Raw genomic sequence first — 23,227 nt, 5'->3', positions numbered from 1 at the left:
TGATATTATATATTGTGATAATACGATGTGAGTTGGATGCATAAACATTAAATAATATGCTAAATGTGTAACACCCCAAACCCGGCCTAGATTTATGGTCGAATCTGGCGATGTCACGTGGAAAGGGATCTGAAGACAAGATTGTCGAGTTTAAAAATTGTTACAGTAAGCTAGCTTTTATTTAATTGAAAAAAACTATTTGATTTGCTTTAAAACTTATCTTTAGCGGAAGCTTTTGTAACCAATTAATTTAGGGAAAATCATTTCTATTTACGAAAAACCTTAGTTTTTTAGAAAAAAAAGACTGTGTTTTGTGGGTTGCAGTTTTAAAAAAAATCCATAAAAAACAGTATAAAGTCCCAAATTTAAACCAACCAGTCTATAGTCCAAAAGATACATCAAAAACCCCAAATAAGTAATAAATTCTAGGAATTAACAAAAACAGTCTAAAATTTACGTGTGGCTACCGTCGAGTCCTCCGTTGCACCGACTTGTCAAGTCTGGGATTATCTATATAGATTAAACAGACAAAGGGTGAGTTTTCGAAACTCAATGTGTAATACCTATAGAAAACATGCATGCAGATAATCAAAGAATTCAGTTAGATACAGTTTGGGGCCTGTGTCCATCAGAGAATCAGTTTGGGCCTTAGCCCATTCAGATACTGTCTTAGAAATACATTAGGGCCTTGGCCCATATCAGATAGAGAATGCAGATACAGTAAACCAGAATCCTACCCACCAGCCTTTACACACCATCTCCGTCCAACCCTACACACCATGTGGGAATTAAATCAACCCACCCATCCATACGCACCATACTATACAAAAATGCGGCACATAATCAGAAGGTTGCACTTGAGCTGCCAGATAATAGGCTTAATAGCCTTTTAGACACTTCTTCCAAGTATCATCAACCCACCACGATGTAATGCAAATATGTAGTGAAAGCGAGAGAAATTTCGGTAAGTATATATGGGTTGAATTATGGAATGTGATATTATTATGACAGGTAATATGTGAGAATACTTGTATATGATATATGATGTTCTGATTTTAATACACCCATATGTGGTCGGATATGTGATTGCTCATTGAGCGTTATTGTGGCACTTAAAGTACAAATAAATGTCTGTAATGTGTAAGAGAATGCGATGTGAACTGATGAATATGAACAGAGATGATGTGCATTAAATCAGTAATTAAATTTGACTAATTGTGGATATTTTGGTCTTGTGATCTCTTGAAATTATTGGATATAGTTGGCATGCCATAGGATTGTGAGTACTCACCTATCTGTATTGTATTTTGGGCATTCAGGCCCTGGGTTAGGTTGGAGAGATAAGAAATGTGAGCTAAGTTCCATTCAACGAGACATGTTTGGTGTGTTGGAGAGTGTTAGCTTTATGATTCACTTTTTGGGATATGTTCGACTCTATGAGTCAATTAGTGTATTGGAGATCCGTGTACTGGATGTGTGGTCATAGAGCGCACTTTTATGTTTCATAGTCTCAAGTGCCAAATTATTATTTAAATGTGATATTATATATTGTGATAATACGATGTGAGTTGGATGCATAAACATATAAATAATATGCTAAATGTGTAACACCCCAAACCCGGCCTAGATATTATGGTCGAATCTGGCGATGTCACATGGAAAGGGATCTGAAGACAAGATTGTCGAGTTTAAAAATTGTTACAGTAAGCTAGCTTTTATTTAATTGAAAAAAAACTATTTGATTTGCTTTAAAACTTATCTCTTAGCGGAAGCTTTTGTAACCAATTAATTTAGGGAAAATCATTTCTATTTACGAAAAACCTTAGTTTTTTAGAAAAAAAAGACTGTGTTTTGTGGAGTTGCAGTTTTAAAAAAATCCATAAAAAATAGTATAAAGTCCCAAATTTAATGCCAACCAGTTTATAGTCCAAAAGATACATGAAAAACCCCAAATAAGTAATAAATTCTAGGAATTAACAAAAAACAGTCTAAAATTTACGTGTGGCTACCGTCGAGTCCTCCGTTGCACCGACTTGTCAAGTCTGGGAATTATCTATATAGATTAAACCGACAAAGGGTGAGTTTTCGCAAACTCAATGTGTAATACCCATAGAAAACATGCATGCAGATAATCAACAGAATTCAGTTAGATACAGTTTGGGGCCTGTGTCCATCAGAGAATCAGTTTGGGCCTTAGCCCATTCAGATACTGTCTCAGAAATACATTAGGGCCTTGGCCCATATCAGATACAGAATGCAGATACAGTAAATCAGAATCCTACCCACCAGCCTTTACACACCATCTCCGTCCAACCCTACACACCATGTGGGAATTAAATCAACCCACCCATCCATACGCACCATACTATACAAAAATGCGGCACATAATCAGAAGGTTGCACTTGAGCTGCCAGATAATAGGCTTAATAGCCTTTAGACACTTCTTCCAAGTATCATCAACCCACCACGATGTAATGCAAATATGTAGTGAAAGCGAGAGAAATTTCGGTAAGTATATATGGGTTGAATTATGGAATGTGATATTATTATGACAGGTAATATGTGAGAATACTTGTATATGATATATGATGTTCTGATTTTAATACACCCATATGTGGTCGGATATGTGATTGCTCATTGAGCGTTATTGTGGCACTTAAAATGCAAATAAATGTCTGTAATGTGTAAGAGAATGCGATGTGAACTGATGAATATGAACAGAGATGATGTGCATTAAATCAGTAATTAAATTTTACTAATTGTGGATATTTGGTCTTGTGATCTCTTGAAATTATTGGATATAGTTGGCATGCCATAGGATTGTGAGTACTTACCTATCTGTATTGTATTTTTGGGCATTCAGGCTCTGGGTTAGGTTGGAGAGATAAGAAATGTGAGCTAAGCTCCATTCAACGAGACATGTTTGGTGTGTTGGAGAGTGTTAGCTTTATGATTCACTTTTTGGGATATGTTCGACTCTATGAGTCAATTAGTGTATTGGAGATCCGTGTACTAGATGTGTGGTCATAGAGCGCACTTTTATGTTTCATAGTCTCAAGTGCCAAATTATTATTTAAATATGATATTATATATTGTGATAATACGATGTGAGTTGGATGCATAAACATATAAATAATATGCTAAATGTGTAACACCCCAAACCCGGCCTAGATGTTATGGTCGAATCTGGCGATGTCACGTGGAAAGGGATCTGAAGACAAGATTGTCGAGTTTAAAAATTGTTACAGTAAGCTAGCTTTTATTTAATTCGAAAAAAAACTATTTGATTTGCTTTAAAACTTATCTATTAGAAGAAGCTTTTGTAACCAATTAATTTAGGGAAAATCATTTCTATTTACGAAAAACCTTAGTTTTTTAGAAAAAAAAAGATTGTGTTTTGTGGAGTTGCAGTTTTAAAAAAAATCCATAAACAGTACAAAGTCCCAAATTTAAAGCCAACCAGTCTATAGTCCAAAAGATAAATCAAAAACCCCAAATAAGTAATAAATTCTAGGAATTAACAGAAAACAGTCTAAAATTTACGTGTGGCTACCGTCGAGTCCTCCGTTGCACCGACTTGTCAAGTCTGGGTATTATCTATATAGATTAAACCGACAAAGGGTGAGTTTTCGCAAACTCAATGTGTAATACCCATAGAAAACATGGATGCAGATAATCAACAGAATTCAGTTAGATACAGTTTGGGGCCTATGTCTATCAGAGAATCAGTTTGGGCCTTAGCCCATTCAGATACTGTCTCAGAAATACATTAGGGCCTTGGCCCATATCAGATACAGAATGCAGATACAGTAAATCAGAATCCTACCCACTAGCCTTTACACACCATCTCCGTCCAACCCTACACACCATGTGGGAATTAAATCAACCCACCCATCCATACGCACCATACTATACAAAAATGCGGCACATAATCAGAAGGTTGCACTTGTGCTGCCAGATAATAGGCTTAATAGCCTTTGAGACACTTCTTCCGAGTATCATCAACCCACCACGATGTAATGCAAATATGTAGTGAAAGCGAGAGAAATTTCGGTAAGTATATATGGGATGAGTTATGGAATGTGATATTATTATGACAGGTAATATGTGAGAATACTTGTATATGATATATGATGTTCTGATTTTAATACACCCATATGTGGTCGGATATGTGATTGCTCATTGAGCGTTATTGTGGCACTTAAAGTGCAAATAAATGTCTGTAATGTGTAAGAGAATGCGATGTGAACTGATGAATATGAACAGAGATGATGTGCATTAAATCAGTAATTAAATTTTACTAATTGTGGATATTTTGGTCTTGTGATCTCTTGAAATTATTGGATATAGTTGGCATGCCATAGGATTGTGAGTACTTACCTATCTGTATTGTATTTTTGGGCATTCAGGCCCTGGGTTAGGTTGGAGAGATAAGAAATGTGAGCTAAGCTCCATTCAACGAGACATGTTTGGTGTGTTGGAGAGTGTTAGCTTTATGATTCACTTTTGGGATATGTTCGACTCTATGAGTCAATTAGTGTATTGGAGATCCGTGTACTAGATGTGTGGTCATAGAGCGCACTTTTATGTTTCATAGTCTCAAGTGCCAAATTATTATTTAAATATGATATTATATATTGTGATAATACGATGTGAGTTGGATGCATAAACATATAAATAATATGCTAAATGTGTAACACCCCAAACCCGGCCTAGATGTTATGGTCGAATCTGGCGATGTCACGTGGAAAGGGATCTGAAGACAAGATTGTCGAGTTTAAAAATTGTTACAGTAAGCTAGCTTTTATTTAATTCGAAAAAAAACTATTTGATTTGCTTTAAAACTTATCTATTAGCAGAAGCTTTTGTAACCAATTAATTTAGGGAAAATCATTTCTATTTACGAAAAACCTTAGTTTTTTAGAAAAAAAAAGACTGTGTTTTGTGGAGTTGCAGTTTTAAAAAAAATCCATAAACAGTATAAAGTCCCAAATTTAAAGCCAACCAGTCTATAGTCCAAAAGATACATCAAAAACCCCAAATAAGTAATAAATTCTAGGAATTAACAGAAAACAGTCTAAAATTTACGTGTGGCTACCGTCGAGTCCTCCGTTGCACCGACTTGTCAAGTCTGGGTATTATCTATATAGATTAAACCGACAAAGGGTGAGTTTTCGCAAACTCAATGTGTAATACCCATAGAAAACATGGATGCAGATAATCAACAGAATTCAGTTAGATACAGTTTGGGGCCTATGTCCATCAGAGAATCAGTTTGGGCCTTAGCCCATTCAGATACTGTCTCAGAAATACATTAGGGCCTTGGCCCATATCAGATACAGAATGCAGATACAGTAAATCAGAATCCTACCCACCAGCCTTTACACACCATCTCCGTCCAACCCTACACACCATGTGGGAATTAAATCAACCCACCCATCCATACGCACCATACTATACAAAAATGCGGCACATAATCAGAAGGTTGCACTTGTGCTGCCAGATAATTGGCTTAATAGCCTTTGAGACACTTCTTCCGAGTATCATCAACCCACCACGATGTAATGCAAATATGTAGTGAAAGCGAGAGAAATTTCGGTAAGTATATATGGGTTGAGTTATGGAATGTGATATTATTATGACAGGTAATATGTGAGAATACTTGTATATGATATATGATGTTCTGATTTTAATACACCCATATGTGGTCGGATATGTGATTGCTCATTGAGCGTTATTGTGGCACTTAAAGTGCAAATAAATGTCTGTAATGTGTAAGAGAATGCGATGTGAACTGATGAATATGAACAGAGATGATGTGCATTAAATCAGTAATTAAATTTGAGTAATTGTGGATATTTTGGTCTTGTGATCTCTTGAAATTATTGGATATAGTTGGCATGCCATAGGATTGTGAGTACTCACCTATCTGTATTGTATTTTTGGGCATTCAGGCCCTGGGTTAGGTTGGAGAGATAAGAAATGTGAGCTAAGCTCCATTCAACGAGACATGTTTGGTGTGTTGGAGAGTGTTAGCTTTATGATTCACGTTTTGGGATATGTTCGACTCTATGAGTCAATTAGTGTATTGGAGATCCGTGTACTGGATGTATGGTCATAGAGCGCACTTTTATGTTTCATAGTCTCAAGTGCCAAATTATTATTTATTTGTGATATTATATATTGTGATAATACGATGTGAGTTGGATGCATAAACATCTAAATAATATGCTAAATGTGTAACACCCCAAACCCGGCCTAGATGTTATGGTTGAATCTGGCGATGTCACATGGAAAGGGATCTGAAGACAAGATTGTCGAGTTTAAAAATTGTTACAGTAAGCTAGCTTTTATTTAATTCGAAAAAAAAACTATTTGATTTGCTTTAAAACTTATCTCTTAGCGGAAGCTTTTGTAACCAATTAATTTAGGGAAAATCATTTCTATTTACGAAAAACCTTAGTTTTTTAGAAAAAAAAGACTGTGTTTTGTGGAGTTGCAGTTTTAAAAAAAATCCATAAAAAACAGTATAAAGTCCCAAATTTAAAGCCAACCAGTCTATAGTCCAAAAAATACATCAAAAACCCCAAATAAGTAATAAATACTAGGAATTAACAGAAAACAGTCTAAAATTTACGTGTGGCTACCGTCGAGTCCTCCGTTGCACCGACTTGTCAAGTCTGGGGATTATCTATATAGATTAAACCGACAAAGGGTGAGTTTTCGCAAACTCAATGTGTAATACCCATAGAAAACATGGATGCAGATAATCAACAGAATTCAGTTAGATACAGTTTGGGGCCTGTGTCCATCAGAGAATCAGTTTGGGCCTTAGCCCATTCAGATACTGTCTCAGAAATACATTAGGGCCTTGGCCCATATCAGATACAGAATGCAGATACAGTAAATCAGAATCCTACCCACCAGCCTTTACACACCATCTCCGTCCAACCCTACACACCATGTGGGAATTAAATCAACCCACCCATCCATACGCACCATACTATACAAAAATGTGGCACATAATCAGAAGGTTGCACTTGAGCTGCCAGATAATAGGCTTAATAGCCTTTTAGACACTTCTTCCAAGTATCATCAACCCACCACGATGTAATGCAATATACAAAATATGTCATGCCATTATGCAATTAATAGTACATACATTAAGATATCATAAGTCATGCTCGGTATAGAAATCAGATAGACAGATCACACATATAAGGGTGTAAGTAAAGCTTACTGACCCTACAGTAGGTCCACAATTGACTTGGTCGACCCATGCAACCTTACAGAACTTTTCAGAAAAACGGGCTCACACGCTCATGTGGCCCACTCGACCCAAATTGGCCTTGGCCACGTGATCCATTTTTAATGTAACCTGTGCTAGTTAATTATTCTTATATGTTTTCACTATTTACCTATATGTTCTTTCAAAGCTATCTACTTGAGTCACTATTACTAAATTATTTATATATTGAGCTACAATATTCCGAATTAAGATATGCTTAATGTCTTTGAAACTAGACTCAAATACCATTCTACCATAAAATTTCCAGAATTTTTGGTTCAACCAATAAGTACAGTGAAATCTTCAAACTTACCCCTGTTCTACTGTCTGATAGCTTCGTCCCTTCTTTGCTAAAAATTAATTACCTCTTAGTACAAAATTTGGATGATGTTTCCATTTGTTTCTATTGAAAATAGACTCATTAATAATTTAAACATGTAAATTTTAACCCCTAATTATTTTTCTCCATATTTTGATGATTTTCCAAAGTCAGAACAGGGAAACCCGAATTCATTCTGACCTTGTCTCACAATGTTTATTATACCTAACAATTTACAATTCCATTACTTACACTATTTATTCTATGAGAAACTATAACCAATAAGCTTTAATTTCACATTTTTTCATCCCCTAATTCAATTTCCACAATTTATGGTGATTTTTCAAATTTATCCTACTACTGCTGTCCAAACAGCAAGCAATTTTGGCTTTTCGCCAAATCCCTCTTTTTTTTTGCGTTTCGGGTACACACCTAGTTTTGTTTGATGCTAAAATAGTCCTTGAGCACTCCAAAGCCTATAATCAAGATACTCAACATCAATTTAACAGATTTACAAGCGAATTGACAACTAGGAACGAATAGAAACCCAAATTACCACCAACGATAACCCTCTGTTTAACTATTGTTAAGACGAGAACATTGAATTCACCAGTCTGAGCCTCCCCCTACGCCCAAATCATAGAGAAAAAACATTACCACTTTAGTCGCTAAGAGATTCATGACGGAAACGAAGAGAAACTCTTACCGAAACTAAGCAAGCACTAACCGCGTTCTAAAACAAAGGAAAATAAATGGATTAGGGAAAAATCAAGAAGAAGAAAAAGAAAAGAAAGATGGAAAAGCTCAGAGAATTTTGCAAGAGGAGATGGAGAAGAATAGAAGGCAGAATTGTTTTGGAAAAGAGAGTCGAAATTCGATTATGGGAAAAAAATTCGATAACCCCAAAAATCCCTTAATCTTCTCCACTAATTCCCACTACATATCTACTACTCAGAATACCCCTATTACACAACTCTATCCCCAAATCTGAGCAAAAAATTAATACCCTTGCCTGTATAGGGATTCAAACACAAGACCTTCACCGTAATAACACACCATTTAACCACCAAACCAGCAGGCCCATTCTGATGTCATTTACCCAACAATCAAATAAAAGCCTACTGAACAAGAGTAAGCCCTAATTCATTCAAAATACCAAAATTTGCCCAAGCGAAGGCTCGAACTTGGGACCTCCACAACAGTCTTAGAACACATAACCACTAAAGATGACAAATATTTGAGTCATATTTTCACAATAACAAAATTAGAAATTTTGGTGTGTTACAACTCTACCCCCTAAAATAAAATTTCGTCCTCAAAATTTTACTTGATCAGAATAGATGAGGATATTGCTGACACATCGCATCCTTAGGCTCCCATGTGGCCTCCTCAGTGCTATGATTACACCACTGAACCTTCACTAAGGGAATAGACTTTTTTCGAAGGACTTTTACATCACGCTCCAAAATTTGAACCGGCCCCTCCTCGAAGGTCAAGTCTGGCCTAACCTCAATCTCCTCAACAGAAACAACATGCGTGGGATTAGAGCGGTAGTGCCTCAACATCGAGATGTGAAAAACATCATGAATGTGGTCCAACTCCAGAGGTAACTCCAACTGATAAGCGCCAGGTCCCACACGTTTCAGAATGTGGTAAAGTCCAATAAACCGAGGGCTCAGCTTGCCCTTGCCACCGAACCTCAGAACCTTTTTCCATGGCGAGACCCTGAGAAAAACTAGGTCCCCTAGAGAATACTCGATCTCACGCCTCTTCAAATATGTATACGATTTCTGCCTATCAGAAGCCGCTTTCAAACGATCTTGAATCAATCTAAACTTATCCTCTATCTCAGAGACCAACTCAGAACCCAGAACACGTCGCTCGCCCAACTTAGCCCAACATAAAGGAGTGCGACACTTACGACCGTACAGTTCCTTGTAAGGTGCCATCTGGATGCTAGACTGGTAGCTATTATTGTAGGCAAACTCTGCTAACGGCAAGTACTCCTCCTAACTGCCTCAGAAATCAATAACACAGCTCCTCAACATGTCCTCCAGTATCTGAATCACCTTCTCCGACTGACCATCTGTCTGAGGATGGAAAGAAGTATTGAAGTATAATCTTAAACCCAGAGCCTCATGAAGCTTCTTCTAGGACCAAGACGTGAAATAATGATCCCTATCGAAAATGATCGAGACAGGTACCCCATGCAGTCTCACTATTTTTGATATGTAGAGCTTAGCTAATTTCTGAAGAGAAAAGTCTGTCCTTACCGGGATTAAGTGAGCAGGCTTGGTTAACCGATCCATAATGACCCAAACAGAATCCTTCTTAGTGGGTGTTAGAGGCAAGCCACTCACAAAGTCCATCGTTACTTGCTCCCATTTCCATAACGATATTTTAATCGGCTGCAGCAAATCCAAAGGTAACTAATGCTCAGCCTTAACCTGCTGACAAGTCAAACAGCGAGTAACAAAGTCGGTAACCTCACACTTCAACCCTAGCCACCAGTACAATTTTCGAAGATCTCGGTACATCTTCTTCCCGCCGGGATGCATGGTATAGGGACTACCACGCGCCTCTCTCAGAATCGACTGCCTTAAATCCTCATCATTTGTACACAAATCCGACCGCAGAAACAAAGTACCCCATCACTGTTTATCCCAAAATCAGTAGTGCCACCATTCTCAACCTAACGAAAATGCAACCTGAGAGGCTTTCCTCCAACTGTTTTCCTCAAATCTATTCAATCTATGTCGATTTGACTTGAAATTCTACCAACCGACTTCCATCGTCGAATAGGCTAAGTCGAGTGAACATCGCTCTCAGATCGGTCATAGCCCTACGGCTCAACGCATCGGCCACCCCATTGGCCTTGCTGGGATGGTACTCAATGGTACAATCATAATCCTTAAGCAACTCAACCCGTCTACGCTGCCTAAGATTTAACTCCTTCTGAGTGAGGAGATACTTGAGGCTCTTATAATCAGTGTAGATAATACACTTCTCACCGTACAGATAATGCCTTTAGATTTTCAATGCAAAGACTACGGCGGCCAACTCCAAATCGTTTGTCGGATAGTTCACCTCATGTGTCTTAAGATGACGAGACACATATGCAACCACCTTACCATCCTGCATCAACACACATCCCAAACTGACATGTGATGTATCACTATAAACCGTGAACTCCTTTCCAGGTTAAGGCTGTACCAAAATAGGAGCTTTAGTGAGTACAATTTTAAGCTTCTCAAAGCTCTCTTGTTGCGCATTAATCCAGTCAACCGGTACACCTTTGTGTAACAGCTTAGTCAAGGGTTCTGCGATCAGTGAAAATCCTTCCACAAATCGTCGGTAATAACTTGCCAGCCCCAAAAAGCTGCAGATCCCAGACATATTCTTAGGCTGTTTCCAGTCCAATACAGCCTCAATTGTTTGAGGATCGACTCGAATCCCCTCAGCAGATACCACATGACCCAAAAATGTTACTTCACGTAACTAGAACTCACACTTGCTGAACTTAGCATAGAGCTGCTTTTCCCTCAAAATGTGAAGAACAATCTTAAGGTGCTCGTCATGCTCATCCTTATTCCTCGAATAAACCAATATGTCAATAATGAACACCACTACAAACGATCCAGGTAGGGCTGAAACACTCGGTTCACCAAATCCATGAAAGCTACCAGTGCATTAGTCAGTCCAAATGGCATCACTAGGAACTCGTAGTGACCATAACGAGTCCTAAATGCCGTCTTATGCACATCAGCCTATGGATCCCCCAATTAGATTTGACTCTAATTCAATAGATTTATGTCATCCTATTTCTAAGATTGTATGTAACTCCATTCAATTATGCAAGATCTAGTCACAACAAGGGTTTATTCAACCTCAGACTTATGCACATCAAACATGGATTAACACTCTAGATTTATTAACCCAAGAATAATTAAACATTCATAATTGAAAATAAAGATACTAAGGTTTTATTGCATAAAATTAGAAATCAAGCAGTAGAATCTATCCCAGGGTTCATCTCCCCTAGGTATTAAGAGAATTAGTTCATACTTGTAAGATTAAACACCAAAAATAAAATATAACCACTAAAATAAAAGAAATCCATGATAACTCCCTTGAAAATCAACTTGGACTCTTGAATCTTGATGGAGAATTACTTGGAAATTGGCTTCAATAGTGTTCTTTGAGTAAGTTTTATGCTATCTTATGACAGTTGTTTATTCCCTTCTTTATTTCCCTATTTATGCCTTCTTAAAGTGCCAAAAAACCTAAAAATTACAACTTCTAGCTGTTAGCTCACATGGTTTCATAAATCCACACGCCATAGACACATGTCTGTGTGCTTTATTAAGCATCAAAACATGAATATAAAGGATTAGAAGTATTTAATTCACAATTAATGTCACATAATCAACCAAAAATGCACTAAGAATGAGGCTAAAAAATGTTACTTTTGACACTTCTCAAATATCCCCACACTTAAGCATTTGTTTGTCCTCAAGAAAAGTTCTTAGCTCACATTAAAATTAACTTTGCTTCACCTATTATTTACACTGATTATATTTTAGCATAATTTATATATCATTATAGGAGTCTCCCCTACCTTAATAATCACTTGAAATCCAAACTCAACAAGGTTTAACATCCTCACTAAGATTCACTCAAAGCATTCAAAGTGTTTAAATTCTAATTAATATGCACTCAATAGTCAAACGAGGAATGTTATTACTATAACCTTGCTTAAGAAACGAATCTCCACCACTACAAATATGATATGACACAAATATCAAGAGATCTTTACAAGGTATCTAATGAGGCTTAGGTTAAGGGTATGGAAGGGTATAAAAGGCGATTGCATTCGAGAGTTGAATTGAGGAGCTATCAGACTAAAAGATTAAGATGTTGAATTGCAAATAATTGACATGAATAATAAACAAATAATTGAAGTGAGCCTTTATACAAAATATAATAATGATGATTTAAGCTAAAAAATAATATAATGGGGCTATAACATGAAGAGTGATCTCACAATTGGACAAGATAGCCAAAAGTTTTTTCCATGTTTTTTTTTCCTTTTTCTTTCTCTTGTTTTTTCTTCTTCTTTTTTTGAAAAAAAAGGGAAAAATTCAGCAATATGAATGATCGAACATGGTTGGGCAACTTACCAAAATCTAATCTCGACGAAAGGAAAGCAATAAAAAGGTAATTCAAAGATTAATGGGGCTTTAAGGGTTAAAATGAGTGGATGATAAATGAACAAAAAGAGATTAGGCTTAAAGGGGTATACTAGTGGGAAATCAAATGGGTAAGCTATTTAAAGGCTAAGTGGGTTAAATTCTAAGTGCCTCTATCATCTCAAAATATCAAATCATTAATGTGGTCTTAACATGCATAACAAAAACAAGTTCTAGAATAACAGACTTAATTGACACACTCAAAACCAAAAAAAGAACATGAGCATAAAAAGATAGATGCTCAAAAGCTCACAAATATATGGTTATGATGTCAAAACTTGTAAAGTTATAATTCAAGAAAGTTATTAAATTCAGGGAGAAAACCTAAAATAATTTTTCTAAAAAATGCTTGACTCTCTCATGCATAAAAGTATAAATAAAAAAATGCATAAAAACCTACAAATTATTACAAAGCAGAATCAACAAAAAAATCTAAGTTTAGGATAAAATTCAAGGACTAATTTGAATTAAAGTATAAAATCCTCCCTACACTTAATATGTACATTGCCCTCAATGTTCGAACAAAAATAAACACAATAAACACAATAAAATAAGAAAATGAGGAAAGAACTAAAACTCCCTAAATAGGGATGAAAGGATGAGAATGTGAAATTTGGAAGCATTAGAGATCCGAAGTTATGTAAAGTTATCGTTGCAACAATCAAAAGAAAGCGAAATAAAAAGAAAACGAACATGGATCTAGTGAATGAAGGAAACGGTTGTGTCGTTGGCCTATGTGGATCACACGGCTGTATCTTTAGCCCGTTTGGCTTTCACTAAGATAAAATCATACTACAGTATTCACACGACTGAGTTATTAGCCCGTGTGGGTCACATGGTCGTGTTCCTTTTGGGAACCGTATGGTTTAAAAAAATATTGACCACCTCTAGATGTACTAACGTCCAGAGTGTTAATACTGCAGTAAAACATATATAAATGAGGCGGTATCCGCAAGTATACGGGTCTAGTTGTAATATAGTTACAACAGAGTAGGTGAGTACTTCGAAGATCGTACCCAAGGGAGGTGAGTGCTAGATCAATTTTAACCTAAACACTGAAAGATCTAATTAGTACTCTAAATCAGTTATAGTACAAAACATAAAAGAACGAGATTTTTAAGATTTTCTAATAATCAAAATATAATAACATAAAGAAATAAATATCAAGAGATCAAAAAATAGAATAAATCAAACCAGATTATAGGTGATTAGCTCGCTTTCGTAATCTTTATTAATTGTTGCTTCGGGTTCCTCGTCAATCAATTAGACGCTATCCCAGCAAGATCTTCTGATCTTCCACTCAAATAATGAGTCGGCAAAGACTACTTATCTTCTAACCTCACAGTTCAAACCGATTCGAGGTTAAGGTGTTCATGAATAAGCCATGCCAAGTTTAGGTTAATTCCCACCTTCTTGACTTTCTAGGGTTGTTAGGCCTAGGGTTTAGGTTCTTCCTTTCTCAAACAATTGATCCATTGAGTAACCCTATAAAATAGTTAACAAATCATACCTCCACTCGCTAATCCCCTATAGAAAGATTAGTTCCTCATGGTTTTCATAAACAATATGGAATCAATGTAAAGAGAGAACAGGATAAATGAATTAAAGTATAGAGTTTGAGAAAACGTCTGATTTGTATTAAGAATAAAGTGAATCCAAAAGTTTGATTGTCTCCATAAATTAGATCTCTTGAGATAAAACAAAGAACAACTAAAAGTAAATCTAAAAACCTAAGAAAAGATAAAACTAAACTTAAATCAAAATGAAAAATTCTAAAATAAGTAATTGGTGTCTGTAATGTGTGACAAAAATAGCTTATTTAGAGATTTTAGGTGGCCATCGTCGTTAAACCTAGGTTAGCTGACCTTTCTGAGCATTAAGTTTAATTTTGCAGACCAAAATGCCCCTTAGTTCGTGTTAATTCTTGTCTAGGTTCAATTTCATGACACACCAAGACTTGTGTCGCGACATAGGAATAAGTATACTCCTCTTAGGATGTGTTTAGGGGTATGTCACGACACCCTTAGGCTGAGTCGCGACATTGAAGGAAGTCTCGTGATTTTTCCATTCTACTCCCTATGTTGCGACATTGATCATTCCGTGTTGTGACATAGTGACCAGTATCAGTTTAGTATGCCTTAATGGTCTCTTGCACACTTACAAAGTTTATTAGCTCACCCTTTTGGCCTCATTCGGCCCCTAAGGTCAATAAAAGACTCAATTTGCATATTTTATTAACTTAAGGAAAACTTATAAAAACATAATTAAAATATGATGGAAATGCTTGCTTTCAAGCTCCTAAATTGCAAATATTAGTTTAATTTGCTACACTGAATTACGAAAAATCAAACTTTCCGACACTTATGTCATTGCTTGTCCTCAAGCAACACGAACAAAAATAAGAAATAAAATAGATGACCTTTGAGCAAATATAATACCAGTATTAACTTCAGAGCACATGGCTAAGCATTTCATATTTACGCATAGCTTTGACATGATGAATAATTGACTTACCACCTTCAAATTCAAACATCTAAGTTCAGTGCATTACAAAATATTCAAGATTAAGGGTCTCACCTATCGAAATCCATCAACAAATCGTACAAGTGATTTGATTATCCTAGTAGAATAGAAATAACAGTTTATGTGATTGTTTAATATAATGTTCATTTATGCATAAAGTATTTAGGTCACATAGGACTTTTCAGCTTGTAACGTTATGAGGCTTAGGACAAGTATGGAATTCAAAACAGTAAGCATCAAAAAGGTTACAAACATGAAAATAGTTTGGCACATTGTAACGATCCCTATTTTTCCCCCTTAGTGACCCTTACCTACTCACCACCTTATTTCTCCTTCTCTCACCTTCCTTGTTTCTCCACATAGGAAATCATAGCATGACATAGTAACTACAACTAGCCTACGAGTTTTTTTTTTTGCACTAATGAATGAGTTTTTCTTATCCCTATGAGTTTGTCACTTTCTTTTTCAATTCATCCCATTCACGAATGTTTTTTTTCTTTTCATGTACTTTTTCTACTCGTATTCATTTTTTTTTGGATTTTTCTTTTTTTTTTGCACTTTCAGGCTAAGCTATAATTCCCATATCACACTAGTCTTTCTTTCTTCATGCTATTTTTACAAACTCCATCATGATGCATCTAATTAACCCTCAATACATATGGCCAGGCGTCAATTGTTGTGTAGTGCAGGACCAAAGAAAAAGGGGAAATACAAATTAACAATTTAGGCTTGGGTTTTGTAATAAGGTTCATCAAGAAGTGTTAACATGCTTAAAAATCGATACTACAGGTGAATAAATATAGGTAAACTTTTTGGCTCTTGGATATATTCTAAACAATGCCTAAGTGTTGGAACGCCGACACCCCTACGGCGCAGCAAAAAATTAAAACATTCGGCGATCCTAACCATGGATCCATATGTGATGAACAAATTGGGATGAAGTAAAGGTTTCGAAATTACCGAATCTTTATTTTGAGTAGACAGCAACACCTCAGCAACGAGTAATCTGATCTACTATCGAACCAAACCGCAATCTATCGTGACTCCGGCCTCTACGTAATCCACCCAGTTGACAATGAATGGAAGGAATCCCTAAAACTGTTTTGGAAAAAGAACTTTACTTTGACGCTGCTAGACCCCAAGCAAAGAAAAAACGGGATTTTTATATCTATTTTTTAGGGTTTCTAAAAATTAAATAAATATAACTATGTTTTAAACCGAAAATTATAATTACATTAATTATAATAATGATTTCGGTAAACTATATATTTATTTGAATTTATATACTAACCAAATTCATGTTCTTATTATGCCTACAAAAACCTTGTACATAATGTGTTCGATATTTGATTATCCAATTAAATTAATTCTATAATTAATTTAATTCAAGCGACAACCAAACACAATACCAACTATGTTTTATTCCGTTCATTTCAACTATAGGGTGTGACCCTGTAGAACGATTCCAATGTTACAAACAATGAGTGGCACCTAGCAATGCATCATTGCTACCTAAGTCACAAGAAATCATGATTCGACATAACATTTTTATGATTAACCTTTCATGCAATAATTCTTAATTCATTTATATCTGGATTGGACACAAGTCATGGAATAGTCACACTTGCATAGTCCATTCCATGTTCCTTGATATCTTAAGTAGACTACGATATAGAAATAAGTATGACATCTCATATCAGCTTATTTGAGCATGGCCATGCATTTCTAGTCTCACTCAATCAACTGGCCTAAGATATTACTCCCATTATGTAGGAGGGACTTATCCTATATCGATCAACCATATCCCTCTACATAGATCGTGGTATATCCAACATCAGCCTTTATAGAACAATCAGTTATGGTGTACGCTTGACTGTATCAAAATATACAACTCACGATGTTGGGATTATGATGATCTCAAGTCTGAGGATCATATATATATTAATCACTATGAGTAATGTTGTGACAATTACATAATAATCCAAGAAACATCCTCATAATGGGCCAGTCCAATATGTTGTTCTCTAACACACATATTCATGCATCGATTTTGACATTCCATATCAATGACAACTCTTTATCATCAATCAACTACATGTTAGTCTTAATGCATTATTGTTGTCCTATCCAACAATAATACTTGACTAAGGACCTTTTAAGAATAATCATATTACTCTCAGGACATTATTATAAAACAGTTTATTTATACACACAGAAAAGAAACTGAAATAATAATGGTAACGCCTTATATTAATAAACATGATAAATCAAGTATGTTATTACAACCATCTCATGATTGATCTTTGGGCATACTCTAACACTTAGGTCATCCCTTAAATATCTCAATATGCACAAATTTAATCTACCAAACAAACTCAAATTTAACTATTTATCATTCATGCAAGCATGCTCATTATTTTCTATATTATCTAGTACAATTGATTACTTAATGCCTATTTATAGTGTAACATATGGAACTTAGTAGTCTAATAGTAAAAAATTTAAAATCACATATCATCATGCCAACTTTATTTATAAACACAAGCAACTTATGTACATGCTCCTAACCAATCACTTGTATTTCTACAAGCTCAAATACATAAATGAAAAGAAAAATTAAAGAAAAATGAAAAAATTTAAAACAAATTTTCTATGTTACCCCCACACTTTAGTTAACACATTGTCCTCAGTGTGTAACCCACAAAAAGATAAGGAAATAAGTTACTCGATTGATTGTGGTTATTCCAATTACTAATGGTGGGTTCTTCCTCCTTTGATCATGTAAAGCTTGAATTGTTTGTGTCTCCTTTGTGTGGGATTCCTATAGAGAAAATCATAAACAAACACAAAACAAAATAACTAAAAATTTATTTCTATCCTACTCCTAAAAACAATTTTAAATCATCCTTCAGTTTAATACAACCCAAAACAAAATTAAGTTCTAATCATCCTCCTCATCAACCATCTCTGCCCTTCCATCTCCCTCTTCTTCCTCTTCACTCTCATGTTCTCCTTCTTCCTATTAGGATGGCGTAGGCTCAAACATGTCTGGTGTGTAGTTAGGGACCCGGATATTGTTTTGCCTTACAAATTCTTGAAATATTGGCCCTAACTCTCCAGCTTAGGATGACTACCTTCAACAACCTCCTGTTGAGCTCATTACAACCTTTGTGACGAAGCTGGTGTAGCCGTTTCTTTTTTCTATTATATGTTCTAAACTTTTATTTGTTTAGCTCGTAGCTCTATGTACTATTGGAACAAAATATCACCAATAATACTACGAAATGCTTTCAGTGATTGCTCAGTGGATGCCATATGTCCACTTGCTCTTTTACATAAGATCGTCACCAAGTGGGAAAATAAAACTACCATTTTCTAGCCACTGATACATCTCTTCATGTTTTGGTGGATCCACTTTCCAATACACACCTACTTTTTCTACAATATTGCATAAAGTAAAACTGCTCGAAATGTCTTAACGTTAGATACATTTAAATCAGGGACTATTCGTATGCACATGAATTGAATCCACATTTTAGCCTTCGGGAACATAATTGCTTGATTGAAGGACGCTGGGATACTAGTACATGGGCAGTATTTCCATTCGCCCCTTCCTTCTGTTAAGTAATTTATTATATTGTCCTTATCTATGTCTCTAAAGTATTCTAAGTTGGTTTCATCAATAAAATCTTGGTCATAGATTGGAGCATTGTAAAAATCGCAAATAATTTGAGGGGTTACTTTAACTTCTATCCCTCGCATAAATATAGTATCCCATATATGACCATTAGTATTTCTAGACTCACGATCTCGTAAAGATGTATAAAATTATTGAACTATTAGGACCACGACCATATCTTTTGGGATTGTCCAAAAATGTTGCCATCGATGAAACCTAACTAGATGCCATATCTCCTTACAAAGGATCATCGATAGATCAAATTCCCTCTCTTGAATGATTTTTTTCCTTGAAGTTCATTAAAATATTTTTCAACATTTGAATTCGAGAAACTAGAGTGATTTTGAACCGTCGATGGCTCCATTTCCATAGTTCATCTAACTTTTCTAGAAGGTATTACTACAAAACTAGGAATGAGAGAAGAATATCAAGAAATTCAATAGAACAGTAAAAGTATTAAATTAGGAACCCTTAACCTCAAAGAAGTCATTGAATTCCTCATTTCGTGTGGCATCTATTGTTCCTTGAGTGTTCCCATTTTTTTTGTGGCACCAAGTATAATTGAAAGATGGACATTTTTAAAGAAGTGGAAATTTAGGGTTTAGGGTTTGGAGTTGTAAGAGATTTTGAGAGGATTGAGAGGATTAAAGGGTTAAGACATGTTTAAAGAGTATAATATGTTTTTAGGTTAAAATTTGGGGTTTTAGATGGTAAAAAGTCAGCTAAAATGGGTTTTAAAGCCATCGGGTTACACTATCGAGTCAGGTCAGTTGCAGAAAATTGTAGCGACGTCGTGACACATGGTTTTCATATCACGACATCCCTAGCAATATAACGTCGTCGTGACATCGGGGTTCGATGTCGCAACATACTCTGGATTTTTTGATTCATGTGTATACTAAATTGGTGTCATGACACACAATGTCTGTGTTGCAACATCGAAGTGATTTTCTCAATCTTGTCGAATTTGCCTTTGGTGTAGTGACGCGGGACTGCCGTGTTGTGACACCAACTCTGTTTTCACCCAAGATTCTAATTTTTATAGCATTAAGGTTTCTATAAAATGTAAAGTTAATGAAAATTAAAATCTATACTAATCAGTTAGCTAAATATACAATAATTTACAAATATTAAGCATCAATTCAAATAATTTAAGTCTTACTATTGGATTCATCCAACAGTACCATTAATCCACAGATGGACGATTCTTGAGTTCTATCAATATTAGTCTATCGTCCGACGTTCCATTCCACCTTTTTCCGCTTATCCCTTTCTTTAAACTTGTTTTTTTGACCTGTATGCATTAAAAGAAGTATGTCCATTGACTTGGGATTGTTAGAAACAAATAATCCCTTGCACTGCTCCCCTCAAGTCCTTCTACTTTCCTCGCTCGGTTGATAGTTGACCACCTCCAGACATACTAACATCAAGAGTGTAAATACTACAATAAAAGGTAGAACTACGAGGCGGTATCCGCAAGTATACGGGTCTAGTTGTAATATAGTTTTACAACTGAGTGGGTGCGTACTTTAAGGATCGTACCCAAGGGAGGTGAGTGCTAGATCAATTCTACCTTAAGCATTAGAAGATCTAATTAGTACTTTAGATTCATTTATAATAATAAGAATATAAAATAAATTATTTTTGTGGTTTTTATAATGATCAAAATAAAGCAACATTAAAAAGATAAAATTCAAGAGATTAAAGAGGAAGAATAAATCAAATCTGATTATGGGTGACTAGCTCGCTTCGATAATCTCCATCAACTGTTACTCTAGGTTCCTCGTCAATCAACTAGTCGCTACCCTAACCAAATCTTCTCATCTTCCACTGACATAATGAGTCAAGAAGAACTACTTATCTTCTAACCTCACAATCCAAACTAGTTTGGGGTTAAGGTGTTCAAGGGTTGGCAATAATAATTTTGAGTTAATTCCCACCTTGATGACTTCTCGAGGTTGTAAGGCCTAGGGTCGTTTGGTTCGCTGTAATGGAATAGAGTTGTAATGGAATAGAGGTGTAATGGAATAGAACTGTAATAGTAATTCAATTGTTTGGTTGAATGGAATGGAATAGAACTGTAATAGTATTCTTGTGTTTGGTTGAATGGAATGATGTTGTAATAGCATAAGGAAAAAAACTAAAATGACTAGAATACCCTTAGCAGAATTTTTTTTAGGTAAATGATTATTGTTATTGTTATTAAATTTTAATAAGATTATTAATATAAATAATAAATAATTTAATCATATTTTAACATAATTATTATTAAATATAATTTAATAAAAATATATAATTTAAAAAAATTCTTAATATAATTATTCTTATATGAATTTACTAAAATCATAATATATAGTACTATAAAAATAATATATAATCTATTTTATTATTTTTAAACTGCAATACATATTTAATGTGCTAAAATATCATTAGTGAAACAAATAATTTAATTATTCTACAATAAAAAAAACAAAAATATTAGAAGTAATAAATAACTTGAGAATTATATTTTACATCCAAACATAATATTCATATATTAACAAAAAGTTACATAATTTCATTAGTTTATATGTCATAATATCCAAACATAATATTCATATATTAACAAAAAGTTACATAATTTCATTAGTTTATATGTCATAATATCCAAACATAATATTCATATATTAACAAAAAGTTACATAATTTCATTAGTTTATATGTCATAATATCCAAACATAATATTCATATATTAACAAACATAATATTCATATATTAATAAAAAGACTAATTTACTTTTTGATTTAATGTATAAGGAGTAATTTACTCATTTTTATAGTGGAGAAGGCAAAATACAATGCAACTCCTAATATAATGGCTTCTACAGTACTTTACCGTTTTGTTTGTTTTTCAAGTATTTTGAAGGAATTGGATTGCTTTTAGCATGGAGCAGTGACCCATTACTGTGCAACTTATGAAATGGAGAATTGGAAGGTTGTTTTTTGGTAACTTTGATGTGCAACATTTGGATTATAATTTCTTTTGCAGAAATGATCATATAAACGAATTTCTTCTTCTATTTTTTTGTTCATTATAAATTGAGAGAGATTTCCCATAGACAGGATGGCTGTTAGAATAATGCCTTATGGTGAATTCTATGTTATATATTGGGATGCCTGCACATAGATCAGCCAAGTGCTAAGAAATGCCAAGTAAACCGCAAGGAGAGTTAAACTATACTTCATTTTCTGTTAAATTAATACCATCTCAAATATGCACAAGGACTTTGACAAATGTTGGTGAGGCAAATTCATCTTTTGCACAAGGTAACTTAATGACGTTTACTTGAGCAGAATCAAAATATAAAATTGGTGAATTCACTCAAGGGTATGTCAAGTACATACCTATATCTAACGCTCATCAATTACATCCAGTTATAAATGTGGAGTATCTTTGCTTTTCTAAACTCAAAATCAATACGTGATAATGAAGTTGCTTAAAAAATGTAAATAGTAATAATGTCTATCAGAAGATCAACAACAACAATAAGTAGAAAGGTTTGAGGGAAAAATCCATGAAAAGAATTAATATAGTCATTTCATGTGCCAAATAAGTCCTACAAAGTGCATTTATATGAAATAGAAACATTGGAAAATCAGCCTGTTTGCTGCTATAATTAAGGTAAATTTCTCTAAAAAAAGGGAAGATACAGAGTCGATACAAAGTTTAAAAAGTCGTTCAAATAAGAGGTACATACAGTTTCAATTTTCACATCCCTACCTTGTTCATTTTCAAAAGCTCCAATAAACCAGTTATTAGTAACAATCAAATAAAGCAACAGAGATTAGGAACTAGTGAAAACCAACAGATGACAATAAGAATGGTTATTTTAGTAAAACAACCTCTTACAATATTAGTAACCCCTTGATGATTCTCAAGAATGCTAGCATAGAAAAAATTATCAAAAAGGAATATGGAACCGGGTTATTACAATTAGCAAATAAAAGGCTCCCTCCCCGACTGAAAACAAAAAGGAAAGGCCATTAGAGTAGAGAAAGAGGTATACCGTCTCAATGGTTCACGACTGATCCATTTATAGTGCAACATTTACATCACGATGGCTATGGGAAACAACTTGCAAGTTTACTCTCTATGAGAAACAACTTGCAAGTTTACTCTCATTATTATTT

The sequence above is a fragment of the Gossypium hirsutum genome, chromosome D06 (genome assembly GCF_007990345.1).
Source record: "Gossypium hirsutum isolate 1008001.06 chromosome D06, Gossypium_hirsutum_v2.1, whole genome shotgun sequence".
Taxonomy (NCBI): Eukaryota; Viridiplantae; Streptophyta; class Magnoliopsida; order Malvales; family Malvaceae; genus Gossypium; species Gossypium hirsutum.
Note: the sequence above shows the minus strand (reverse complement) of the source record.